Consider the following 20574-nt stretch of genomic DNA (forward strand, 5'->3'; position numbering starts at 1 on the left):
TTCAACACAAGAACAGGAGAGGTTTTCCCAACAGGAGGACAGTCCCATAGAAAGACTCTCCTTCTCTAGAGAGTTCCTGTCTTGGCCAGAGATGTCAGCAGAGAGCACTGTGTCAGACTGGAAATGAAAACATTCCCTGCATGACATACAGCAGCTAATAAGTATGGGAAGACTTCAGATTTTTCTAATAGAAGTAACAATTACAATTACAAATTGATATAACTTTCTGACACTAGTTGATTTGAAAGAAAAAGATTTTCGCTGGACAACCCCTTTAAGCAAAATCCCACCCCTAAAATGTAACTTTTATTTTGATACTTATTAAAAATAGATGTGCAGTGTGCATATGTGTGACTGGGACCAAATATTTTATCTGACCCAACAATACTTGTTTTACCTCCTTTTCTGGAGATTATTTGTATGATTGATATTATGCTAGTAAAATATAGTGGTTACATTAGAAAATATCAATGTATTAACATTATTTTTCAACTGAATTGTGAGTCCTGATTGCAGCTATGATCATTGAGCAGGAATTGTTTTATTAGTATCTGTTTATTTTCCAGGTTGGATTGATTATCACTCCAGAATTAGCATTAAATCACCACAAGATACTATCATAAGGTAAGTACCTGTGTCTGATCTTAAGCTGTTATTCTTGTAAATGTTATTACGTATTCTCTCCAGCTACTGTGCTTTCCCTGTACTATTTCTTCATCATAATGCCATATAGTTACATGTGTATTAGTTATATTCAATAGTTTCTTAAATCTCCTCCAGTGAAAAGTAAAATTATGCATCCAGATGCTTTTACAGAAGAAATACAGGCAATGACAGGCACACTTTCTGATGTTTTTAATTATCCGCAGATGGTAGCTGGTACCCACAATATTTGATGTGAGCACTCTCTCACCCAACCCCTGTACATTATGGGTCAGGAAAGGGTAAAAATCAAAGGGGTAGAGTCATGGAGCAAAGAAGGTAAAATCACATGTGTATAGCATACAGTACATATGTGTAAAGGAGTGCAAATGTGCTGTTTTAGTACAGTAACTTACTGTACATCACTGCACTGCTTTTCTCTTCCATTCACTCCCTGGTTTGCTCTCTGAACTGTGGCCATGCAGCAGTGCAGACACTTTCCCACAATCCCCCTCACTTGCATGTAAAGTAAAAAACAGCTGCCAGTACTAATGAGACAGATTAGGAGGCTCAGCAACTAGACTGAGCATGAGTGAACGCAGTGTACTTCCCCCTTACATACATTTATTGGAGGGGGGCCTGACCCTGCTCTGTATAGTGCTGTTCGGCATTGCTGAAACAGAGCAGGGTATTAGGTTCTAAACCCTGCAGTTCTTGACATACATAAGTGGCAGCAGAGGGGCCACGTCGCTCCTTACTGCTTCCACTATACAGAAGTGGATTTGTATGTAAAAAAATATATAATTTAGGTGAGTTGTCAAACTCTAAACCCACATATCTTGGGAATGGGAGGGTATATTAAGTAACTATAAAGAGGTGAGGAACCAGAGCATTCTAACCTATGTAACAACATAGGACTTATTCCAGATCCCTGGTTGATTGAACTGGTACCAACCCACTGGCATATGGGAAAATGGTAAAGGATGAGGTATAATTACTGATGAGATGAAAAAAATATACATGACAGGTAAAGGGAATATGCCAGCTTCAATTCACGTTCCAAACTGCTGACAAATAAAGAAGCTGATAAATAGCTGTTAGGGCCAGGAGACACATGGCATATTTCATATTTCCAGAAAATGCTTTTATTTTATAGTAAAAAAAAAAAAAAGGCTTTCCTGAGCCTAAGTTCCACGTTACCCAGGGTCATATTTATCATTAAGCACCTCTGAGGGGGGGTATTAGTCGGGGGGGGGGGTATTAGTCAGGTATGGTGGTGTTATCCAGTCACAGTATCACAGTATGGCGGTGTTGGTCAGTTTAGTATGGTGGTGTCGGTCAGGTCTGGCGTACCGATCTTTTGGTGAGAGTCCCTTTAGACCATATGCAGACTGCTTTAATCATTGATTCAATGTGGAAACTTGTTTATGTTTTAAGCAGTTAAAAACGTGATTCAGACAATGTTTCTACATGCAGAGAAATGCATGTGGCTGAAACCACACTCCCATTTCTTTCCCAGTAGTCATGTGCTGTTACCAGGATTATTGGCGATACGCCTATTGGTTACCGCATGAGGGTCTGGTTTCGGCTGCATGCGGTGACGTACATTAAGCGTGGGAATGTGGCCTAAGACTTATCAGTTATCAGTATGATGTTCAGAAACTAGAAAATCAGCTAATTGGTAAGTGAAGATGGGGCATCTCAGACTTATTGCCCAGGGCAGCAGCAGCTGGTAACACGACTCTGATGTTACTGTTCCAGTAGCCTATCAATATATTCAGCCCAGTGGATTCTCTGTGTTTAGTAGCATTTAGTGTTGTCTTGTCCCCTGGATGCTTCCCCCCAATTCTTGTAACATAACCAAAGAACCCCATATGCCATTTGTATAACAAAAAACTACTTCTGGGCAAGCTCAGTACATGTTGTTAGTTGGGACACTGTTGTAATTTGCATGTCTCATTTAATCGGTACATGTATCCTCTGAATTTTGAAACGCTTCATATTATATTGGTTCCAGATTATTAATAATGTTTATCACAATTGTGATAATCTATCTGGATACTGCAGCCCCCCCATTTCTTTTGTTATTTTGGTAGCCCTCCTTAGCGTCTGCTTCAGCTCTCTATAACATATTTAATTGCTCATAATGTCATGTGAGCAATGCACGCATCCCCAATGTTTGACTGAAAACTGCTTAAGGGTTCTTTCCTTCGATTCTTGAAGTCATAAAGCTGTTGAAAAGTCACAGTTACAAATTAAAGTCACGAAGCAGCGCTACAACAATGCTAAATTCTGTGTTAACCTGCAAGCATGTGTTACTGATTCACTGTTCCACACTGGTAGAAAATAATTTCTTAAAAGAATTAAATCCAGTGATGCCATATAAAACTAGAACGGGTCTGCTGGCAATGTCAACCAGTGTAGAAATAATTAGTATATGTGTTTTGGCAGTGTGAAGACCTGCAGTGCTCCAGCTTCCCCCAGAGAGGTCTTCTCTGTCACTCAATAAACCAATCTGTGGGTGACTTTAATTTCATTTGACAGAGTCTGTCTGGCATATAGAGCTGAGGTAGAGAAGTAGAGAGGTGCTCAAAATGAAAGATTTTCTGAATACTGTTTGGGAAATACATTATAAAGAATCTTAGCTATGCTTTTAGCAGTTTAGAAATGCATTTACACTATATTATTTTGACAGCATGCTTCATTTATATGCAGCTCTTTATCAAAGTCAAATCTTTTGTCTGAAAGGAATTGTAAAATACAATCTTCTATGTGTAACAGTTATTTTTATTTACTGGCATATAACAAAATTATGTAACTATATTTAGCCTTGAAGGGTCAGTAAAATGCATTTTAGCATTTATAAAATCATTGTATAGTTAGGTTAGGCAGTGTGTTTAATGTAATATATTTTACATTTCTGGTGTTTTAACTATTAAGTATGTTGTAAATGCATATTAGGACATTTATTCTATGGCAGACTGGTGGTGTGCAGTCAAGATGGATTTTTTTTTTATTCTACAATGTGTTGTTTAACAAGTCTTATGGGTCCACTTACTCAATACTCACCGGTCCTTTAATAATTTTTATTCTACAACAGTGAAAAATAAATAATAAATACATACATATACACAGGGATATACATATATAGAGAGAGAATGGGAGATAAGAGTAGAGTCCTCTGTTTTGCTTAAATAGTTCATGTTTATTGTGCTTTTGTGCTTGTTCTTGTCTTCTGTTCTGTAACTAACCACCTGCAGAGCTCCATTTGAGACTGGTCCATATAAAATGCTCCAGGAAAGTTACAAGAGAGCTGTCAATAACAAATGGACTCACTAAAGGCAGTAACAGCTTATTATTGTATATAAACTGTATATGAGGCGCTTATAAGCTATACATTTCCAGTTTCCTAACATTTCCTGCTTCCATTTTGATGATTATATTACAAGGTGAATATGCAAAAAAAAAAAAGAAAAGAAACGGGTCCATGGAGTCTCATTTACAGTACAAGTCTCAAAACACGGTAATAGCCATATATCCTTTCTGAGCCAGAAAAAAAATCAATAGAGCACTCTTTAAAGAGTCTCCATTTATACATTGCCCCCTAAAAAATTTGAATATGCAAAAAAAAAAAAAGGGTATTTCCCCATCTGTGTCCCAATACTTGCAACCAAGGGGCTACATATTAGGGTGTTTTGAGGCTAGTAACTGAGGCTCCAAGGAACCCTTTTTTGCATATTTAAATTTTTTTAGGTGGCAATGTGTCAATGGAGACTCTTAAACGAGTATTCCATAGAAAGTGCTGCATATCTGCAAGAACTGCTGGGTCCTAGTAAATCCAGATGAACTTTAAAGCGTAACTGTCATTTCAGGGTCATTTTTCTGAAAAGATTAAATATCAACAGTACAAGTGATTTTAAGTAACTCTGTAATAGGTTTTATGTACTAAAAGAGTTTCCTTCTGTACTGAAAAAGCAATCTCCCAGCCTCCCCCCTCACATCAGATGAAGCAGGATTTCTGTGTCCATTATGTGGCTATGGAGAGGGGAGGGGCTGTTAGGAGTGACTGAGCACGGAGGATTTCTGCGCAGCACAACACCCTGCAATCTTCTCTCAGTAAGTTCATAGATAAGCACTGACCTTTCTGACCCCTGAATCCTGCTGTTTAGGTGCACAGAGAGTCTACAAACAGCTGACCTTCATGTCACCTCTTCCTGCTCCCTCATCTCCCTCAGCCCCTCCCCCCTTCATAGGCTTACAATGGAGAGAGCAGAGCCCGTCTTCACTGGCCTCTCTGCAATGAAGACGTGTTTGCCTGATAATGCACAGATAAGAAGTCAGGGGGGGGGAGGCTGGGAGATTGCTTCTTGAGTACAGAAGGAGGCTTTTTTGGCTGATGAAACCTATTACAGAGTTTCTTAAAATCGCTTACACTACTGATTTCTGCAATAAAAAAAAAACATGGCAGTTACTCTTTAAAGTGTTGAGTCCTAGTCTGTAAATCCCCCCCCCCCCTTTAACTGTCAGCTTTTCCCCTCTGAACAGCTATTGTTGGGAGGATACATCACTGTAGTTGAAAATCCTGATTCTGACAATCCTTGCAATTATCATAACCAGACAAGAAATTACCCCCCAAAAAATTATTATTATGTATACACTGTAGTTAAAATTTCGTTTTCAATCAAGTCTCTTAAAATATAAAATCATCACTACATCAATGGTATCAATTCAATGCAATAGGGTTGTGAGTGACCCCAATAGAGGAGTGAAAGAGAAGTGGTCAACCGTCTACTGTCCCTACACTGGTTGGCTGTGCCTGTTAACTAGGAACCCCCTGGTTTAAGTTTCCCCCCTACATGGCAAGAGGAGCTGTCCCTATTTTAGGAAAGAGTGGACTTATTATAGAATTTTCCTGAGCTGATATGGTAATCAAATCATTTAGGGATTACAGAAATCCGATGGGTGTACAGTTTTCACAAACATAGTGTGGGTAACTTAGATAATTTTGGTACCCCATGCAATGTAATGGATGACCTCAAATTTTTCAGTGTTTAATTTAAAGATTGTGAGTATAATTTATACAGTCCTTAATCTGGTGTAACATTATCAAATCTTCTGTCTTCCCAAGCATTTCCCTGTTGAGTGTTCAGAACCAAACCGATCATGGGAACTAGTGGGGAGAAGACCCCACTGCAGCATGGTCAGCTCCCCACTCTGTGTGAGTGAAAGAGTCGAGCTTACATTAGGAGCCCAACTAATCATGTGACACAAAGTCAGGAGAGGACCATGCTTAGGTCTCCTCCCGTCTTGTTTTAGTGACTGGTACGGGTCTGAACACTCAGATTTGTACCAATCAAAACTTTTGACATGTCTCTATGACATGTCAAAAGTTTTTCCAAACGACAGGTAAACTTTAAAACTTTGGTCATATTAATTTATTTTACAGCTGGTGCCTATGAATCTCCCCTGCAGTGTTTATGAACCCTGGCAACATTTATGGAATCACCAGACTTATTAACAGAGGATATTAACACATCTTTTTTTACCATACCTCAAACAAATTGAATTTCATGATTTTAATTATTTTTCCAGACCAAGTAGAGGAAAATAATATGGAATCATTCAAGGTGTTGGAAATAAATCTGAACTAACCCTGCATTTGTAAAACAAATACTAGCATAAATCTGAAAATGTGAAATATGTTGCTGTTAAGACACCACACACACACTATAAAATGAAAACTAAATAGATGGCCTTAAAATAGTTATTAAAAAGGGGCTGTTTTTTAAATTCATTTATGTACTTTTTAGGCAAGTGTCCATCAGTGCACATTCTGTATTAAAAAAAAAAAAAAGACCTAATTTCCAGCCTATTATTATGGCCATTTTTATATACAATGTGAGCACTGATTTTTCTTTTATAGACTTCAATAGATCAAATTCTCTGAAATAAAGACGTCCCCTTTCTATACCTATTTTACGTCCGTTTTTTCTTCTTTCATTTTACAGTGTGTGAACCCAGCCCAAAAAAGGAAAGTGCTTACAGATCTTACCAAACTGTGGGCCTTGGGTAATTGAAGAAATCATGGGTCCTTCAAGTGAGTTGTCTAGTAAAACAGTGGAAAGGATCAACATGAAAACCGAGCATAGAGATGTTATTTGTTCCTAGTTGACTGGGTAAAAACTAAATAAAAAAAAAATTGGAAGGATACAAAAGTAAAATGTACAGGCCTAACAAGGACAGGGCCGTATTAACAGCTGCTGCTGCCCTAGGCACAAAACCTGAAGATGCCCCAGCATGGGGGAGCGTGGTTTTGGCCACATGAATTTCTTTACTTGTAGAAACATTGAATCACATTTTCATGGTTTTTAACTGCTTCTAACATAAATTTTCACATTGAATCAATCATTAGAGCCATCTGTATGTTGTCTGATGCAATTCTCACCACAGGATTGGTAGATTGGTAGGTAATAGCTCCAGGCTTCACAGCCATAGCAGACCTGAACATACCTCCCCCACCCCCCTCAAAAAGTCACCAGATTTACTGGCAAGTCTGACCAGGAGGTGGGAGACTAAAAAAAAATAAAAATAAATAAAAAGTATTTTTCTCCCACTGCTCCGTGGTGCTGCCACCCTGCAAGGTGCTGCCCTAGGCACCGGACCACGGGTGCCTAGTGGTAAATACGGCCCTGACCAAGGACCAATTTTATTGCGCAAATAATTTTTCCCCGGTTTTGCAGCATATTTTATGTAGGGTTTTGCAAAAAATAAGGGCTCACGTGGGTCTGTAGGGTAAATAATGCAAGCACTATGACATTTTAAACACAAGGGGGCAAATTTATTAAAAGGTGTAAAATATACACAGGTGTAAACTGCCCACAGCAACCAATCACTGCTCAGCTTCCAGCTCGGCCACCTTTCTCTATTTTTGACGTTGTGTGAACATAGCCTAAATCATTATTTTAAATGAATCAAGGATAAGTTATTAACCATTGTTTTGTTTTTATATCTGGGGTTTATTTGCTATAAAGTAAAAAAAAAAGCCAAGATCAAGTGTAGTAAATCCATAATGTTTCCAGAAGTTATAGCATGTATAACCTATGTGTCAGGGCTGGGATAAACAGACTACAGAGGAACGTGAGCCCTACGCCCTGCGTCAGGACCAAATCAGAAAGCTAAGACAGGTCAAAAACAAGCCAAAATCAAAACCAACCGGTAGCAAGGTACAAAGGGGTCAGGCAAAGAGATGGTCAGAACACAGAGCAAGGTCAGAACTGTAGAGATCAAATCGCCAAACTAGCTAGTGCAGGGATAACAAACACTGGCAGCCAGCAGCCAGTTTGCAGAGCTTAAATGCAGGCTGGACTCCCCACCCCCACAGGTGAGAGCAGGAGAACTCCAGAAACAATTAACCCTGGTGTGACCAGGTCAGAACAACATGGCAATGAATAAATGCTCACGTTCTCCGGCGTGCAGCTAATGATTGAGAACGCGAGCGAGCACCCAAATCACTTGCAGTGTCAGAGACAGGACTGATGGCACGGATGCTCTGACCGCCAGACCTGACACTACGATTGTATTTTTACCTATTTTTCTTTACCTTTTTTCTATCCTAACACCACAGGAAGTAAAGTTTTTTCATGTATAAATAAATAAACAAATAAATAAATAAAACTTTATTCTAATCCCATCATCTTTTTACGTTGGGATCAGAATAAGTGTTTTCCATGCTCCTGCACTGGAATCGTGGGGGATCTGCTGTCTGTATGTATCTCCTGCTGTAACTACCTGGGGCAGTAATTTACCTCTCCGGGTAGTTTAACTTGTTACATTCTGCTGTCAGATCATGTCAGGGTGTTATACTTACAGATCCAAAGCGGGGTGATGTGGTCTTGGCTTCTGATCATTTTCATGACAATTCTGGGAACCTTCTGAAGAGGCATGTTTGTGTAGACTGTCTGTCAGCATAATGCTTGACACATACAATACACTGCACTACAGTAGTAGTGCTGTGTATTGTAACGGTGATCAGAAGATCAGTGGTTAATGTATGTACACTAGTGTAAAAGTAAAAAAAAAAAAAACAGTGCAAAAAACATAATAAAATAACCTCCCCTTTCCCCCACAAATAATAAAATTACATCGAATTTCCCATACAGAACAAACTGTTACATAAAACATAAAAAGACTAAATAAAAAACATTTTTGGTAATGCGATGTCCATAACGACCTATAAAACTATATCATTATTTATACCGCACAGTGCATCTTCCCTCAAATTAGCCCTAAACCAGCTCCATCATGCAAAAGATAAGATAGTATTGCTGTAATTATATTATTTTTACTACACACTGAATGGCATAAGTTTAATATTAAAAAAAAGAACCAAAGAAATAAAACAAAAAACTCTAGCATAGGTTGAAGAATCACAGGTTCTAGCATAGGTTCTAGCATAGGTTGAAGAATCACAGAAATAAATGAAATAAATGGAAAGAAAAACTCAGAATTTTTAGCATATGTAAAAGCATCACAGAGCTTGGGTCTGTATTTTGCTATTTGCAGTGAGCTGTTGCATTTTTTTGTGTTTTTGTGTGTTTGCAATTTCAGTCATAGCAACGTCCTCCTGCCTAGTGTGAATGGTGTTGTTGGGGAGCTGACCAAATTTGTCTTTTTTGCTTGCATCACAAGGCTGGGTTCACACTACGTATATTTCAGTCAGTATTGTGGTCCTCATGCGATGCCCTGACCCGTATGTGGGTCACTTCGCAGTGCAGATGTTGTGAGCGGGCAGGAACCGGGGCAGCTGCAGGGTATAGGATTGTCACAGTACAGGGCCTGAGGGTGGCACAGCTGAGGGACCGGTCTGCAGGTACTGCGGTATACTACTGGGCATGCGATTCTTTGCTGTTCCTAGTCAGGGCACCAGTAAACGGACACCAATGCCAGGGTTCAGTAACAGCGGTGGTTACACTTTTATTGTAACTGAGGTAACTGGTAGCAACAGTCTTTTCCGGATGCAACCGGGTATATAGCAGACTTATATAGACAGAGCAAAGGTGGTGCTGCATAGGCTGAGGTGAAACGTGCCGGATGATGGGAGTAGTAGATAGTAGATAGTAGTAGTAAATAGAGATGCTGGGTGGTTTAGAATACTTGCTGTGAATATCTTGACTTGTTGAGCAGAGGAATAACAGGAACGTCACCCAGATGAGGAGGAGATACTCCAGGCACTTGAGCAGCCAGGATCTGTACAGCAGAGCACCGAGTCCACTCTTCTGAAGGTGAAGAGGGACACACAGGAACACAACCTCCTTGCTTGGGAGCAGGGAGCAGACTCTCTGGCAAGAGGAAGTTACATGGTAACCCCTGGCCAAAGCTCGACGGCCATTGGAGGAACCATGGTTACAGGGCATGGTCACGTGATCCTCAGCCTTTGCATACCACTGCACAGAGTTAAACACATGTACAATATACAGGAACCTGAGAGTAATAGGGACTGTATAGTCACAGTTCCAGTGCAAATAGTTTCCAGAACAGGCATGGCTGTAGAAGCAAAAATAAACTGACAGTGAGAAACAGACAGCGTGTTCTGGGACACTGCACTCATATTGCAACCAAAAGCAGGAGTGGATTAAAAACACAGAAAGGCTCTGTTCACACAATGTTGAAATTGAGTGGATGGCCGTCATTTAATGGCAAATATTTGCTGTTATTTTAAAACAACGGCTGTTGTATTGAAATAATGGCAGTTATTTACTGTTATATGGCGGCCATCCACTCAATTTCACCATTGTGTGAACAGATCCTTTCTGTGTTTTTAATCCACTCCTGGTTTTGGTTGCAATATGAGGACCACAATACTGACTGAAATATACGTAGTGTGAACCCAGCCCAAAGCTGTAACTTCATAAACTGAGACAGGTCAGATTTTGAAAAATAAGCTTGGTCATTAAGACCCTAAATTGTTGCATTACGAGGGGGTTAAAGGAGAAGTCTGGCGAAAATTTTTATTAAAGTATAGTATTAACCCCCAAAAGTTATACAAATTACCAATATGCACTTACTACTGCATCAAGGCTTCACTTCCTACATAAAATGGTTATGTCACGACTCACAGAGCTGTGCGGGCTGTGGCTGCTGGAGAGGATGGTGGCAGGGGGACACTGAGGGATGCAGGGTACTGGAGGGACACTGAGCGTCCCCCTGCCATCATCCTCTCCAGCAGTCACAGCCTGCACAGCTCTGTGAGTCAGGTTGTGACATCACCATGTTATCCAGGAAGTGAAGCCTTGATGCAGTAGTAAGTGCAGGGAAAAAGCACTTTATAAGCATTTCCCGTAATAAGTGTATATTGGTGATTTGTTTAACTCTTGGGGGCAATACAATACTTTAATAAAAATTTTCGCCAGACTTCTCCTTTAAATCATGTCATTTAAGCATAGTTTTAAGAGGAGAACTTACAAAATGGTTGTGTTAAATTTATTCCCAGTTTACTTCTGTACTTATATATGCTACTTCCTCATGTATACTGGCATATACTGTAGGTTCTGCATTTTCTTTATCCAATGCGGGTGGAAAATGCAATTGCTGTAATCAACAAGCTATTGCTCATCCCATCAAGGCAGTCGAAAATTGGAAGCAATTAATTAGGTTTAAGTTAATTAAACGGCAAGAAATTACAACCTTATGATTAGTATGGTGTGTTGGTGGCCAACAAACTTGCTGTTTCCATACACTTTGACTTTCAAATAACCTATTACAGACTGAGCACTTTCAATAATTGTTTCCAATCTAGGTATTGTCCTTAATTTCATTAAAAGTGACCCTAGGGTCTACCTATTTAATTTGCAGAATATTGAGCAGGACTTTTGATTGTGTTAAGCTTATTAGCCAGTCTTTAAAATCTACAAAAAATTATAAAAGCAAGAAAAAAGATGTTTTTTTTTTTTTTTTAAATGATTTGGATTGTTTCTTTTGCATTTACACTTCTCAAAAAATACTCAAATAACAATGCTCAAATAACATATCCTAGATATGAATGAATAAAATATTCTCATTGAATACTTTGTTCTGTACAACAAAATCACACAAAAATCATCAATGGAAATCAAATTTATTAACCAATGTAGGCCTGGATTTGGAGTTACACACAAAATTTAAATTAAAAAAACACACTCCAGGTTGATCCAACTTTGATGTAATGTCCTTACAAGTTAAAATGAGGCTCAGTATTGTGTGTGGCCTCCATGTGCCTGTATGACCTCCCTACAACACTTGGGCATGCTCCTGATGAGGTTGCGGATGGTCTCCTGAGGGATCACCTGCCAGACCTGTATTAAAGCTTCTGCCAACTTCTGGAAAGTCTGTGGTGCAACGTGACATTGGTGGATGGAGCAAGACATGATGCCCCAGATGTGCTCAATGGGATTCAGATCTGGGGAACGGGCTGGGCCAGTCCATAGCTTCTATGCCTTCATCTTGCAGGTACTGCTGACTTCAGCTGTTGTAATTAGTTGTAATTGTACTGACTTGAGGAACATAGATAACATGCCAGTTTTACCATAGGGCAAACAGCTTAAACACGAATCCCTCCCCCGACATGAAAAAAACGTGTTGTGTTTTTTGTTTGTTTGTTTTTTGTTTTCCTTTTCAATTTCACTGCACAAATAATTTTTTTCGGTTTTCAGCATATTTTAGGGAAAGATTAAGTCTGTCATAGCAAAGTACAATTGGTGTCACAAGAAATAAGGGCTCATGTGGATCTGTAGTTGAAAAAAAAAGCAAGCGCTACAACCTTTTAAACATGTGAAGGCTAAAACAAAAATGCAAAAATAAAAAGAGGCTGAGGAAAAAAGTGGTTAAACACAAAGAGGGAAAAAACGTGCAAAAACGCTTAAAGGGTTAATGAGCTGTTTCTGCCTATTCTATTTCTCATAAGCTGATTAAAACTAAAGTGCACAACTGTTTTTTGTGCTGCTAAAATGAGCTGCAGAATGCAGAGAAGGGATCCCTGCTTTTATCCATAACTTAGACAAGGAGGCGTGAACTACCCTATTACTTGATCACAGTCCCTACTTATAGGCTAAGAGCTAGAACGAGGAACAGACAGAAAGGTGGTACCAGGAGCATGTAGAAACAGGTGCATGGCCAGGAGCTGAAATTAGAAGCATGAAAGCCAAGACTGCAGCCAGGAACTGTAATGTGTTCACAGGACAGGAACATGGTCACCACACAGAGTATGGTTTCAACACGCAAAGGTGGTCAGGAAGCGTGACACAGACGTGGTTTTCAATGCTCAAGATTAGAGCCAGGATTAATTGGATGCATAATTAATTAAAAATCAAAAAACAAGGACAGGACAAGAAGTAGTATTACAACTTCCATATGGAGCACCCTAAAGGCAAGACAGGAAAAGGACCAATGAACCAGAAACAAAGCCAGAAAGCATCCAGGAGACAATGAACCAGGTGACTTGAGATAGGTTACAAAGGAAGAGAGGTCAGATAAAACCAGGAACTTCACTGGGAACTGTAAGATCTATAGTGATCCTGGCAGTTTTGGCAAATAGCTCCCTTTACTGGTGGAAGCTGTAGCCAGCTGGGGCGTTTCCCTGTTCAATGCAATGGAAGGATGGCTCAAGTCTGCCAGTACAGGAGCTACTAAAACAGCACCCCATTCTGGCTCATAGAGAAAGACCTAATAAGACATATTAATCAGTGCAGAATTCTGACCTATTAGTTTCCCTTTCAGTAAACTCCCGTAAAGATACTAAAGATAGCAGAAGTGTTTCTTTGTGTTTTAGTGGGATGTGACTAATTTTATCAGCAAATATGGATTATGTTAAATGGGTTTAGCTTCATGTGAAAAGGATGAGTCACAAGATTTTTGAATAGCTTTGATCAATAAGTATTGGTCTTAAAGGAAGCCTGTCACCTTGGCTCCCAGGGTGCAGCCCGCCGGACACCCCGGTCCCGGACGCTGTCCCGCCGCAGAGAAATCCCTGTCGGAAGCCGTGTGCGCGCTCACCAGAGATGAGTCCGACGCCCACTGAGAATTTTATGAAGCGGAATATCATTAGAATGTAAATGCTATTTTCAGTTGTATAAAAAAAATGCACAGATACACATATGCACATACACACATCTCACTTCTATTACTATATATACAGAAATGAAGCTTTTTTTGTGTTCGGGCATGCACTGATGTTGAAACTAGTAAGAAATAATATGCAATTAGAACTTTGTTGCTCTAAAAGGATCTTAATGGCACAGCAGGGGGACTTCAGAAAACAAATATATTTTGCCATCTCCTACTGTAAACAATATCAATGAATCTGTCAAATCAAGGAGTGACAAAGCAATTGATATCTCAACTGTCAATGTACTGAAAGCTATTTTTAGTTTTTTAAACTATTTCTCAATTCCATTTGACAAATAGAGAAGCATATCAATACCAGGTCTAACTGCACTGGAGCATGACGCTTGAGACACATGGAGATTTATTATGTCAATCAACATTTTTATTTAGAATGAACATATAGGAAACTAGGGCTCCATTTTCACATTAAGCACAATGCAACTTTTTGGCCCTCAATTGATGAGTACAGAGTCTAACAAGGAACTTATCCAAATTTAGAAATAATTGTAATGACCTTCTGCAAATTGGTTTCCTGCCGATTGCGCTTAATTGGAGCTGCTCTGCATTTCCACGGAAGGATTTAATACGTTGATGACATGCTTTGTTTTTTCTCACTGACAGACTTAATTAATCAATCCTTTCTGTACTTAATAAGGCTAGCTGGGTATTGTATGGCATCGGCTGTCCTGTCACAGCAGGCACAAACTGAAACAATACTTTTCATTTATTCGAGGTACACATTCTTAAATACATTTACTTATTACCTAATGGAGACTGTATAGTATTGTCAATCATGGAACACATTTTAAAGTGTACATACAGGGTTGGTTTCCCAACTATTCTGTAAAGATCAGTACAGGAAGAAGCAGCTTACCCTGGGTGCTACAGTTGCCAGGGAAACCATCTGATATCCAGCTAGTTTCATGCATTCTTCTGATCAAAAGGACTCGTGCATGGGCAAAGGATGATAACTGGCATTGTTACCTTGGCTCTTAGTATGTTTGTGAGGGTTTTATACAAAACTCCAAAGCATAGTGCTGGGTCAATTTAGAGCACAAATTGTGACAGGTTTGGCAGAACTTGGGGGAAAAAAAGTTTGAGAACCTAGATTAAGGAACGATCTTACACCCGAACCCAATTGAAATGAATAGGGAGCCCAAATTTTTGTGCCTAAACATGACTTTAAAATGGGTGTAGAAAGGGGTAGAGGGCCGAAAAGGAAAATAAAATAGGGGTACGAACAAGGCAATAGTCCTGGCAATAATGGGGTAGGGAAAGTATTTAAAATAATCACATAAAAGTAAAATGAAAGAAAGAAAGAAATGAAACAAATAAATAATATTGAAAGAGGACACAGACGTTCAAGTGGAGAAGAAGGAGGAGTTGGAGGTGAAGAGGTAGCCAACACTGTAGATTTGTGCATCCTCCTTTATCAGGCAGTGGCAAGTTATGTGGTATCCACGCCTGATAAGTTTTATTTATATCAGTTTGTCCGCATTGGCTGTGAATAGGCAGACCCACTTGTCAGTGATGACATCCCCTGCAGTGCTAAATACCCTTTTAGAGAGCACACTTGTCTCCAGCACTTACCAGATTTGTGGCGTACTCAAAGTATCTCAACACAGAACAATGACCCGCATGGTGGCCCACTCATTCAAGTGTTGTTGTTTCGCACTACTGTGACACACCTATGTGTTCCGCTACTGAAACTCGACTATGGCCTGCTGCTTGCAGACTCTGCAAATGCAGAATTTGTAAGGTGGTGTTCCAGCATATGGCCATGTTCACACTGCGTAAGCTTCGTACAAATCATGGCCGTTGTTCCTATGACCCTGATTGGTGCAGAACTTACGTCGAGCTGCAGGCAGAGAATCCCGGCCGGAGTGTATACACATAGGGGGAGATTTATCAAACCTGGTGTACAGTGAAACTGGCTCAGTTGCCCCTAGCAACCAATCAGATTCCACCTTTCATTTTCCAAAGAATCTGTGAGGAATGAAAAGTGGAATCTGATTGGTTGCTAGGGGCAACTGAGCCAGTTTCACTTTACACCATGTTTGATAAATCTCCCCCATAGTATACACTCCGTCTGGGATCCCTATAGGTTTCTGCGTCAGTTTTCAGTTTGTTTTTTTTTAGTTTCTGCGTTAGTTGTCAGTTTTCTGCGTCCGCTATTCATTGAATCCTATTCTATTCTATCATATCCTCTCTGTCCCTATATTGTTCTGTTTCTCCCTGCATTGTTCTAACTGTCTGCTGCAATCCTGCTCTCTCTTCCACACACAGCCAACTGGCCACCTCCGGAAATGAATGAGAGGTGGAGGTGATGACATTACAGAGGGGCCTGCAGCTAATTGGACTGGAGCAAGGAATTATAGTTAATCCCTTTCTTTTGCCCAGTGACGCTCCAGACAGCTAACATGTGCGTCCACCATTTTATTTCCTTAACAAATGGGCAGAATTCGCTTTGCAGAACAAAACAAATTGACACCCAGATTCAAAGCGAATCTTTCTTTGCCAGATTTGCTTCTCTCATCTCTGAGATGTCTCTCATCTCATCACTGACATTTATTCTAAGCACCCAGTATAGACCCTTTCTTCACTTATTTCTCTTGTGTCACCAGTCATCAAGGCCGAATATTCTGTAAAACCATTTTTTAACACTCAAAGTAAAATACATTAACCATCAGGAATATACAGTTTCAGTAGCTACTGAAAAAGTACATAATAGATTAGAAAGAAAAGTTGCATACTTTAAATTAATGTGTTACACTATTGTTAAACATGCAATTAGTAATTCATCTTGCCCTATGCAACTTCTGTTGCTATGGAATAAAAGCCATAGCAACATCAAATTTATGCTCCCCAGATCCTGAGATGCCATTAAGTTTTTGTTGTAACTTTTAGTTATAAAGTTATAAATCTTATTCTACAGACAATAAGCTGTATCAACAGTAACACCAATTGCCATCAATGCTTTCTAGTCTGACATTTCATTATATCTCAAGGTTCTTCTTAAAATATGGATTCCACTGTCAGGAAAAAAATAACTCTGTCAAAATAGTTTCTTACGTTGATAAATAGAAAGAAGTTTGATTACATTTGTGAATGCCTTTGTCCTTCTCTTACAAGATCCCTCAATCCTCTCTTATAAGCTGAGTAAGTTAGTGATAACATTTGTATTTGTCATAAGTTTTCTGCAACTCTCAGGTTGTCATTCTGAAGGGAATGCATAATCCTGACCAATTTAAATCATTCTTCTGTTGTGCGGATTTTGGTGGTACACAAAACTGCATGCACCATTATAAAATATAGTGGAAACATAACACATATATACATAATACATACATAAAAAAACACAATCTTTGTGTGATTGTTTACAAAACATGTATTTTCAATTATTGTGCACATCACATCATGTTTCTAAAAAAAAAAAAAGATGTATCCTCCCGTTTTTTAGGAAAATAAATAAAAATAAACTTTATTTTGCATCCACACAATCACTATTGAAAACATCATCTTACCTTAAAATCTAGGCTGTTCCAGGTGTCCCATTAAAACTGTTTACTCACCATATTACCATATACTTTTGCAGCAGATTTTCTGCAAACCATTATATATATGTCACAACCACACACTGTCTTTTTTAGCCATTTCACAGCCGTCATTTTGAGCCCAAATAGCTTCCGTTATTTTGACATAGCGTCCAAATGACAGCCATCCAAAAAGACAGCCATCAAACAGCCAGAAAAAGATGTTTTAGGGTCATGGCCATAAAAATATTTTTTTTTGTGTGTGCAAAACCACTGCACATTTTATGCAGCATATCTACAGCAAATCTGCACATGTGAACATACCATCATACTGTTTTTTTTATATTGGTGAAGGAAGCATTCACTGCAGCTGTCATCAAGCACACTTTCTATGCAGATAATTGGGTAATGAGGTGAATCTCCAATATAGTATATTAGAAATTAAAAAATACGTACATACAACTTAACTTTTTGTTTTACTGTACATATGTCCAGCTAGTTAATGAAATAACTGATGCACAACACATTACCATTAAATTTAATTATTGGATTTAAAATTACCTACATGATACAGGAGATGAGAAATAAATTAATACTGCATATAGACTGAATGTTGATAAAATGTTTACATGTAGGGGCACTTTTCTGGGAGGAAAAGTAGAGTTCTCTTTATAGATGTTCAATTTTAAAATGTATTTTTACTTCCTGATCAACATTTATTACCCAAGCAACACAATGGTAACAAAAGTATGGTCACTGGGGTCTGACTGCTGAGATTGCAATGATTTTCCAATGTTTTCAATGTGTTTCGATAGATTCAGCTGCCTTCCTCAGGGAGAAACATATATTCAGTTCAAGCCAATAGTTATACTGCACTAGAGGGATAATCTCTTTTTTTCTCTTCGCTGGATGGCACTTTTGCTATGACTAAATCCATCAAGAAAACTATGGTCTCCATTGTGTTCAGCTACTGTGTGTCACCATATTTACTAGGACCACTTCCTATATAATACTACATTAGCTGAAAGTAATATTACTAAGATATTGTAATACCAACATAGTTACTGTATCTCCACAGTTGAAGTATATGTTCTATTTTTTTTCTTTACAATAATCTTTATCTTTAATCTAGATCTTAGAAGTTAGTCAGAATGCAAAAAATTCTGCCCCCCTAAAGCAAAGCCTATATTCACACCAAAAATACGTCTGGATCCAATTTTAGATTCTGCCAAAGGACATACCTGAAGTCACCTGGGGAGGATGGTACTATGTTCATAACTACCATTATATAAATTGGTGTATCTTCGGGCAAATCCGGTACCCATTTTGGTGCCCCAGATTTGTAAATAAAAATTACCTTGAGAGCTACATTACATCGCCCCATGTCAGGTTTATCTAAGCATTTTGTAGAGTACCATGGGAAAAATATGTATTCACTATCTGTATGCAGAATAGAAATGGTTAACCGCCCGTCCAGAGGGGGAGATTGGCTGCACCAATGGATTCTGGAACTGGACTATTGCCTACCCTGGGGTTTAAATAAGAAAAACGATTTGGCATATATATACTTAAGTTTTATTCTATTTTTTTTTTTTTGTATTTACTTTCTAACACACCTATGATGCAATATGAGTATACTTTTATATCCTTGCTAGTATATGCCTTGTGTACTGTATATCTCTATATCTCTGTATACTTGTAAGCCTGATGTCCTATACTGTTTTATGTTATCCAGTTTCCGTGTTTTGTGGATTTTTGTTCTAAGGGATGTACATTGCACATGTGTGCAATTTATTATCAGCATTTGGATTACTATGCACCACTATTTAATCTTGTGAATGTACCATTTGTGATATGCCATGACTAAGGAAGGATATTCCGAAACGCATCAGCGTTCATTGCATCAATGTTTTTATTTTTAATGTGCTAAATAAAGTTACAAGATTTTAATCTTACTGGAGCTGGATCCCATCTTCCATTTCTTTGCACATTTAAAGGGGTAGTGCGGCGGTAAACAATTATTCATAGAATAACACACATTACAAAGATATACAACTTTGTAATGTATGTTATGTCTGTGAATGGCCCCCTTCCCCATGTCCCACCACCCCCACCCGTGTACCCGGAAGTGTGGTGCGCTATACATACCTGTCACGTGCCGACTCGTTTCCGATCTTCAGTCAGCGATGTCGTCTTCGGCCGAATCCCTTCATCCGTCCTGAGTGCCGGCCTCCCTCCGCCGCGTAATCAGATGTTCAGCCGCGATTGGCTGAGCACAGTTTGGCTCAGCCAATGGCGGCTGAGCAGCTAATGACACGGCCGCGTCATCGGCTGCTCAGCCGCCATTGGCTGAGCACAGTTATGCTCAGCCAATCGCGGCTGAGCAGCCGATGACGCTGAAGAGGGCGGCCGGCACTCAGGATGCTCGAAGGGATTCGGCCGGGCCATCCGAAGACGACATCGCAGACTGAAGATCGGAGACGAGTCGGCACGTGACAGGTATGTATAGCGCACCACACTTCCGGGTACACGGGCGGGGGGTGCGGGGAACACGGGGAAGGGGGCCATTCACAGACATAACATACATTACAAAGTTGTATAATTTTGTAATGTGTGTTATTCTGTGAATAATTGTTTACCGCCGCACTACCCCTTTAACTCACACAATTGTTGTGTCAGGCATCATGTTAACCATGCCTACATCTGTATACACTTTGGAATATAATAAAAATGCACGTAGTCATGGTGAATGATTACCAATATATTCATTATTACAATGTTCAAACTCTTCCGCTAGTTGAATTAATTCTTGTTAATTATAACAATCACTTCCCTTATTAGCTAATCTAATAGTAAATTGATTATCTTGTAACTGTTTCTACTATAATATTTGTTTGTTTTATGCTCCTGAGTTACCATATTTTCAATGGCTAGAAAAAGGCCTATCTGTCAGGACCAGTCACACCAAACACACAGAGACAGTGAGCCCTGAGCTCAGCCCCGCCCACTGTCCTTACCTAATTGCTGCAATCTGCCCTAAAATGGCAGCGGACAACTTGGCGGCGATCCCTGGCCTGGATACGTGAAACAATAGACAAGACAAAACGAACAAACACAATAAGAATGGTCAGCAATCCGGGTCACAACAGTCTGGCAGCAAAGGTACAAAATCAGGATCCAAAAGAGTAGTCAAATAACAGGCAATATGGTCGGGCGCAGGCAGCAAGCAAGCGAGGTCAAAAGATACAAGGCAGAAATCAGG

At 39.4% G+C, this 20574-nt stretch overlaps 1 protein-coding gene across 6 annotated transcripts in view; it reads left to right on the plus strand.

Moving 5' to 3' along the window:
- Positions 1–20574, plus strand: part of LOC138783491 (poly(rC)-binding protein 3-like) — a 531869-nt gene that overhangs the window by 171549 nt on the left and 339746 nt on the right. For all 6 annotated transcript variants that reach the window (XM_069958249.1, XM_069958250.1, XM_069958253.1 and 3 more), the window contains one exon: positions 567–624. The gene's annotated coding sequence lies outside the window, so the exon portion shown is untranslated. The remainder of the gene's footprint in view (positions 1–566; positions 625–20574) is intronic.

This window comes from Dendropsophus ebraccatus, chromosome 2 (assembly GCF_027789765.1).
Source record: "Dendropsophus ebraccatus isolate aDenEbr1 chromosome 2, aDenEbr1.pat, whole genome shotgun sequence".
In the NCBI taxonomy this organism is placed as follows: domain Eukaryota; kingdom Metazoa; phylum Chordata; class Amphibia; order Anura; family Hylidae; genus Dendropsophus; species Dendropsophus ebraccatus.